The following is an 8,840-nucleotide window of genomic DNA, read 5'->3' on the forward strand; positions in this document are numbered from 1 at the left end:
ATAGGTTTATTTATGTAAGTAATCTGTACACCCAATATGGGGCTTGAACTCACAACCCTGAGATCAAGAGTCACAGGTCCCACTGACTGACCCAGCCAGGCACCCTGGAAATTACAAGTTCTAATATCAAGAATGGAAACAATTCTTCTTGAACATATACTACATACTAGATATCATTCTAACAGTTTTTCATAAATTAAGCCATAAAACCACAAAAATATTCTCTGCAAGCAGTAGTGGTATTCTTCACGATTCAAAAGAATACCTTTGTAAATAGTAATTATAGAGCCTGAGTGTTATCCCAGATTATCTGACCTTGAATTTGTCTAAGTGGAGCACTCAACTATACAAGACAACCCTGAAATAATGTTCATAGCAGGTTTTGAAACTGAGTAATGGAAAAATGTTAAGAAGCTAATAATACAGAATTGATCAATTAAAGAGATAAATGATTCAAATAGTTAAATTTTTAAGAATTAGGGGCACCTGGCTGGCTAAGTTGGCGGAGCATGCAACTCGATCTCAGGGTTCTCAGTTTGAGCCCCACATTGGGGCTAAAGATTACATTTAACAAATATTTTTTTAAAAATTAAAATATATGTATACATATAAGGGATGGTGTAGAAACTGTTCATTGTCTTGAAATAAAGAAATATTTTTAATTGCTTAAAACTTACAGATCTATTTGTGGGTCTGGATTTTTATGGCTTGTAAACACACTCTGAAGACTTACATCGATAGAACTAAAATAGCTAATTCTGGCTCTTTTTTTTTTTTTAAAGATTTTATTTATTTATTTGAGAGAGAGAGAATGAGAGATAGAGAGCATGAGAGGGAAGAGGGTCAGAGGGAGAAGCAGACTCCCTGCTGAGCAGGGAGCCTGATGCGGGACTCGATCCCGGGACTCCAGGATCATGACCTGAGCCGAAGGCAGTCACTTAACCAACTGAGCCACCCAGGTGCCCCATCATTAGTTTTTGATGTAAAATGGCATCTTTCTTAAGTGCCCCATTGGTACTGATGCTGGTCCCCCAGGCCTGTTTTCAATAGCACTAAGCTAGGGACATCAGACACATTAAGCCTGAGACCTCTGACTGGTGTGAGGGTTTGGGGCAGAAACTTCTAGAAGGGTAGGTTCCTTTGCAGGATTCTAGGGGCGGAGCTCCTGCTGGAATGGGCGTGGTGATGTTGCATAGTGCACATGGGGGGGAGATGGGAGCGTGTAGGCTCACCTGGTGGAACCAGGGTTGGGTGAGTTATCCCTTCCAGAATGCTTCCCAGAGCTACCATGTGTCCTCAGATGCCTGCCCCTTCCTCCCTCTCAGGGGTCGGTGGTTGCACAGGGCAATCAGGTGTGATGGCCTGTGCGTTGGTGAGGGGAGCTTCCATCCCCAAGAGACCCAGAGGGAGTGTGAAGGCGTTGAAAGTGAACCAAAAGCAGGGAGGAAAATGGATTAACAGTTTGTAGTGGGAGCAGACAGAAACCTTTGAAAATGATGTCATTAACATATATTTGATGATACAGAAAGGCGGTCATGATCCCTGTTGTGTAATAATGCAGATAACTGAATTAACAGATCAGAATATTTTTTCTATGTTGCCCGGGCACCCACATGCGTGTGTGTGCAGGTGTTTTATGAATTGTGATGCCAGTTTGTTCTCCCCCACACCCTTTCAGGTACTGACCATTTCTCACATCTTCAGAGTCCTTTAATTCTTTTAAAACCATGTCCATTTTTTGGGATGCCTAGGTGGCTCAGTCTTTAAGCGACCGCCTTTAGCTCAGGTCATGATCCCAGGGTCCTAAGATCGAGTCCTGCATGGGGCTCCTTGCTCAGCAGGGAGCCTGCTTCTCTCTCTGCCGCTCCCCCTGCTTGCGCTCTTAAATAGATAGATGATAGATAGATAAATCAAAATAAAAAGTGCTCATTATATCCGAGGCCATCCTGGTTTTCTCCAGTTACGTACTGAAGAGTTTTATAATTTTTCACCTTACACTTAGGTCTGTATCCATTTTGAATTAATTTTTGCGAAGGGTATAAGGTCGATCTCTAGATGCATTTTTCTGCATGTGGATAGTCACTTCAGTACAATTTGTCCAGAAGACTACTTTCCTCCATTGTATTTGCTTCTTTGTCAAAGATCAGTTGACTGCATTGATGGGGGTCTATTTCTGAGCTCTTTATTCTGTTCCATTGATCTACTGATCTATTTTTTGTTGTTTTTATTTTAATTTCAGTTAGTTAACATACAGTGTTATATTAGTTTCAGGTGTACAATATAGTGATTGAACACTTCCATACATTACCCCATGCTCATCTCAAGTGCACTTGAGATGCTGGTCTATTCTTTCACCGATTTAACATTGTGTTGATTACTCCAGCTTTATGATAAATCTTGAAGTCACATGGAGTCAGTCCTCCAACTTTGTTCTTCTCTTTCCATACTGTATTGGCTATTCCAGGTCTTTTGTCTCCCCATATAAGCTTTAGAATCAACTTGTTAGTATCCACAAAATAACTTGCTGCAGGGGGGGCACCTGGCTGGCTCAGTTGGAAGAGCATGGACACTTGCTCTCAGAGGCATGAGTTCAAGCCCCATACTGGGTGTAGTGAGTACTTAAGGAAAAAACTTTCTAGGATTTTGACTAGGATTGCACCAAATCTATAGATCAATTGGGAACAATTGATATCTTGAGAATATTGAATCTAACTTTTGAAGAACATGAATTATCCCTCCATTTACCATTTATTTAGTCCTTCTTTGATTTTGTTCAAGTTTTATAGTGACAGAAAACAGATTCATTTTTGCCAGAGCCTGGGGGTTGGGAAGAATGGGGAGTATTCCTTAATGGGTATGGACTACTCTTTGGGGTGGTAGAAAAGTTGTGGAATTCGACTGTAGTGACAGTTCCATAAAAACATGAATATACTTAATGTCACTTAATTACAAATTTGACAGTTTTAGAATAGGGACTTATGGTTTCCAGTTCCACATGTAAGCATCTTGAAAGTTGTTATTTCTTCCTAACAAAAGGTAAAAAACTGAACAGATTAAAAAATCAACAACTCTTCTTGGACCCATAAAGGAGGGGAAGACACAGGGCAGACTGCTGCCCCCAAGACTGGATTAACAATTCCATATTTACATAATTTCTCTCTTCTCCCGTTTTACTAGAAGCATCCAAGAGAAAACACTGTTCTTTCAACACTTTGCTGAGACATTCCCTCAGCCAAAGATCCAATTCCATTGCTCACAAGGTCTACCCTGCACAAAACACCAGGACAGGAACACAATACAGCCAAATGCTTTTCCACATTGTAACAGCAATCGCCTTAAGGCGCCTGGGTGGCTCAGTCGGTTTAAGCATCTGCCTGCGTTTCAGGTCATGATTCCAGGGTCCTGGGATCAGCCCCGCATCGGGCTCCCTGCTCCTTGGGAGCCTGCTTCTCCCTCTGCCTCTGCCTCCACCTCCACGCCCGCTCGTACTCTCTCTCACTTGCTCTCTCTCTCTCTCTCTCTCAAATAAATAAATAATAAATAAATAAAATCTTTTAGAAATTTAACTAACTAACTAACTAACTAACTAACTAACTAACTAACTAACTAACAAACAGCAATCACCTTTCCTCCGGCTTCCAGTAAAGCATTCCTCATTTCTGTCTGGGAACACACCAGAATGGCCTTTACCGTCCATATTTCTACAACACCCTCCTCAGGAGCATGGAGGTGTTCTCAAGAAGATGGAAGGTCTCTCTACAGTTCTTCTCTTTTCTTCTGAGCTCTCACCAGGATTGCCCTTAATGGTCCTTTTGTGGTGATGCAGGCTTTTTCTACCGTGCACTCCCCTTCCATCCTCTATCCATTATGCTGTTCCAGTGCCATGTCCACACTTTTAAGTATATTTCACAGGTGTAGCCCCAGTTCTAATTACCAATTTTTGTCTTATTCTATCTCAGCTGCTAAAACAGAATGCCAGAGACTGGGTAGTTTATAAACAACACATTTTTTTTTTCCTCACAGGGGCAGAGACTGGGAAGTCTGAGATTGAGGCACCAGCAGATATCTGGTGAGAGCCCATTTTCTGGTTTATAGACAGAAATTTCTGGTTGTGTACTCAAATGATGGAGGGCCAAGGGAGCTTGCCTAGGCCATTTTTATGAGGGTACTATCCCCATTCATGAGGTCTCTGCCCTCATGACTTACTCATCTCCTGAAGGCCCTATCTCTTAATATTATCACCATGGAAGTTAGGTTTTAACATATAAAATTTGTTGGTACACACATATTCAGACCATAGCAGGTACCAAACAGAAAACAGGTTTTTCCTTTACTGCTGGAAGGTTCGAGCATTGTAAATTTGCTTACTGGATCCCAATTAACTTTCACTGTTAACCAGGACTTTCAATTTTGCCATGTTTTACTAGCTACTCTTACTGGCAGAGATGTGATAACACCTTGGACAGGATATTGAGACTGAGCCTTCTGAACTACCAACAACCAGAAAATCATCTAAATAGTGAAAAATTTGGGTATAAAAAGGATGGAGGTACTCATGCTAAATTCTTCTGCATCCACCACTGGCACATGGCAGATTTGGTCTCACTAATACTTCTCCCCCCGACACATCTCTCTAATGGGGATAACCCCCTCTAAAACTTATACAACAGGGAAGTACACACTGCAACACATCAATTTCTACTACAGATTCTAAAGCAGCAAAAATAACAGGATGTTGACTTCACCCAAAGGGTCCTATCTGGGGCACGTCGGTGGCTCAGTCAGTGAAGCATCTGCCTTTGGCTCAGGTCATGATCCCAGGGCTCTGGGATCGAGCCCCATGCTGGGCTCCCTGCTCAGTGGGAGCCTGCTTCTCCCTCTCCCTCTCCCTGCCACTCCCTCTGCTTGTACTCTCTCTGTCAAATAAATAAATAAAATCTTTAAAACAAAAACCATAAAACAAAGGGTCCTATCTACATTGTTATGGTAGCTTCCTTCCTCAGTATGAACCATTCCCAAACGCTATCACTTGAATTTCAGTTCTTTTTTCTAAGTGAATGCCAAGCATTTTAACATGCAAAAGAGTCAGGCGCTGCAGCAATATTACACTTTCCCGTGGACAAGTATTTGAGAGGAATTCAAGGGGTTATGCAAGGCTACCATGGAGTCTGCCTAGGATAATAGGGAGATTTCATTCTCCTCTGGCTCTTCATCCTAAGATCTCTGCTGCCTTCTTTATCTTGTAGCTACCAGTGTCTAGACAGTAACCAGAACCAGGGGCTTCTTTCTGTCCATGAAAGCAACCCACAGTCCTTGGTGCTTCCAGACTCCCCCATACCTAGTGTCCCCTGCATCCACAGCATCACACAGAATAAGATGGTGACATGTGTACCTCTTGTTAAAAAAGAGACAACAGTACCAAAATGGGGTCACTTATGCTAAGCCCCACATCACCAAACCAAGACTTAATACTTAATTTAATTACAGTTTCAGCCTCTCCCAGAAATGGAATCTTAAACCAGCCAATCTAGAACTACCCAGTCAGCACCAGTGAAGTAATCTGCCAGACAGATCCCTGACAGCACCTAAAGAAAGGGAAACTTCTTGCTAATATAACTTCTTTGTCCTGCTCCCTTCTGCGTATAAGTCTTTTATTTTGTACAGTTCCTTAGAGATCCTTTCTATCCACTGGATGGGATGATGCCCAATTCATGTACCGTTGACTAAAGACAATAAGATCTTTTAAATTTACTCAGTTGAATTGTTTTGTAACAGTACAGATGTCAGTAATGGGAACCAAAGGAAAGTTCTGACAGCTCTGGGGACAATGAGAAACACAGGCATGGTACCTGTGAACCCTCTGAGTTCTCTGTCCTCCTCACCATTTTCGGGGGCCATAGGTAAGTTCTCTGGGTTCTGAGCTCCTCTCTCTGTATTGAGCTCTCAATCTAATTGGCTTCCTAGCCCAGGGCAGGTGAACTTGAGCTTGCAGATTGTTTCACCCAGAACCCAAGCCCCTAACAGTTGGTTCAGTCCACAATTCCTCATTTGGTTGGAATTCCCAGCCCTTGGTTTAGTCCATGGATACACTGGTGACTGTTGGTGGTTCACTCCACAATTCCCTTTTTCATTGGAATCCCAGTCCACAAATGCTTGGCAGTATCTAATACAAATGAAGTTGAAAATCTATGACCCAAGGATTCCACTATGATGTATATACTGAATACAAATTCACACGTGTACCAATGTATCACCAAAACACTAGTTCTGGAATTAACATACCAGCACTATTTCTAACAGCCACAAACTGAAAAACCACTCACTTGCCCATAAACAGTAGAATAATTAAATCACTAGTTTAATGTTCACACAACGGAATCTTATGCAACAATGGCAATGCATGAGCCATGCAAAGATACAGATAAATTCACAAACAACATAAGGAATAAGAGAAGGTTAATACAAAAGAGTTCATGCTGTATGGTATCACTGATACAAAATAAAAATACAGGAAAAACTGATCTGTGTTTTTGGAAGTTAGAATAGTGGTTACCCTAGGGGTCGTGACTGAGAAGGGAACCAGGCGCTTCTGCGTGTTAATAATTTTCTGTATCTTTATCCAGGGGCTACATACAGAAGTGTATTCAGATTCTGGAATTTCTGAAATTTGCTGTGTACTTATGACCTTTGCACATGTCTTTGTTTTTCAAATATATATCACCAATTTAAAAAAATGGGCTGGGTAAAGTAAATAGATTAGTGCTATAATAGTCATGGATTGTGAACCTGGAAGTGGAAGGTATTAAAATTACTTGACATTGTGACTGCCCTTTAAGAGGAAGCTGAAATTTCATGGCTAATAACTATGAGATACCACTTATATAATCCTTAGAGAAAGGGGGTAAAAAGGAGAATTATTTTTAGAAATTAATGTGGAAGGGTCACCTGGCTGGCTCAGTTGGTAGAACATGTGACTCTTGATCTCAAGGTTCTGAGTTCAAGTCCCATGTTGGGTGTAGAGATTACTTAAAAATAAAATCTTAAAAAAAAAATTATCTGGAAGAGTTAAGATAGAAAAACAAGACAATAGGCTAGGTTAAATGTAGAGCACACACAAGGAAGAGTACAAGATGGCAGAGAAGTAGGAGACCTTAGTTTTGTTTGGCCCCAGGAAGTCAGCTATATATCTATCAAGTCATTCTGAATACCTGAGAACTCAACCAGAGATCTAAGAAAAGAATTGCTACAATTCTACAAATAGAAAAGCAACCACTGGGCGCCTGGGTGGCTCAGTTGGTTAAGACTCAGGTCATGATCCTGGAGTCCCTGGATCGAGTCCTGCATCGGGCTCCCCGCTCAGCAGGGAGCCTGCTTCCCCCTCTGACCCTCTCCCCTCTCATGCTCTCTATCTCATTCTCTCTCTCTCTCTTTATTTATATAAAATCTTAAAAAAAAAAAAAAGAAAAGCAACCACTATCTGCAAGGTAGGAGGTGCAGAGAAGTGAATCCAAGGTGATATCGAGAGATAAAGGCTGGCAGGGTGTGGGAGGGGAGGCAGCCTCCATAAGCCAGGATACCAGAAAGTAATAGAGCAGCGGAGTGCAAAATCAGAACTTTTAGAAGTCAGCTCCAGTGAGGGACTTGCCTACCTGAAAGGCACTAGGTGGTAAAGCAGGGCAGAATCCTAGGTGGGAAACTATGGTCTCAGGATCCTTGGGGTCACAGAAAGAATGGGTGGTAGAGTTCCCAGGCATCAGAATAGGGAAGCTGGCTGTAATCAGGAAACCTAGGGGTGGGCTTTCAGCTTGGTGTTGCCATAAACTGCAAACCGTGACATGGTCTGGCGACCACTCTTCGAGAAGTGGCCCAACAAGCAGCACAACTGCAGGGAAACCACCCTCCCTCCCCTAGTAGGAGCAGCGCGGGTGCATGCAACAGAGTCTGCAGAGTTTGGAGACTTAAAATGGGGTCACATGCCTGAGATAGAAATGCTTGCTCACGGGCTGGGAGAGCACGGAGCAGGGACAGAGACCAGGGAGAAAGGAGTGATTGACTACTTTTCCTTGAGGGCACACTGAGGAGTGGGGGTGCAAGCTTTTGGCACTGGGGCTGGAGATTGGGAAGACACCATTTTCATTCTTATCCTCTAAAGGGGTGTAGAAAGCCTTCAGGGAAAAAAAGCCACATAGAGCCAACCGGAGCTGCATCCAGAGCTGCATCTGGAGCTGCTTACTTAGCCTGGCACCCTGGTGAGGGCAATGTAATTCCACCTGGGGCAAAGATACCTGAGAATCAGCCCAATAGGCCCCTCTGCCAGCAGATCAGCAAGAATATCCAGCTAAGACCAAGTTTATGGATCACAGAGAACTGCAAAACTCCAGCGCTAGGGGAAAATGGTATATAGAATTCATGGGCTTTTTCTCATAATTCTTTAGTCTTTCAACTTTAATTTTTTTCTCTTTTCAATCAATTTCTTATTTTATGAACTCTTGTCTTTTTTTACTTTTCATTTTTAGATTTACATTCTATCCTTTCATTGTATTTAATTTTATTTTTGTATGTATATATATGTTTTTCTTTCTTTACAATTTTGGGATGCAGTTTCTTCTAACAAACAGACCAAAATACACACAGAATCTAGTGTATTGCTCGATTCTCTTCACCATTCTGATTATATTATTTTTTAAAGTCTTTTTTTTATTTTCATTTTTAGTAATATTCTAACCTTCAATGTATTTCATCTTATTTTTGTATATATTTGTTTTGCTTTCTTGACAATTTCGGGATGTAGTTTCTTCTAACAAACACACCAAAATACACCCAGGATATAGTGTATTGCT

The sequence above is a fragment of the Eumetopias jubatus genome, unplaced genomic scaffold, assembly GCF_037043125.1.
Source record: "Eumetopias jubatus isolate StellerSeaLion01/CBP00866 unplaced genomic scaffold, mEumJub1_p1.0 scaffold_10, whole genome shotgun sequence".
NCBI lineage: Eukaryota > Metazoa > Chordata > Mammalia > Carnivora > Otariidae > Eumetopias > Eumetopias jubatus.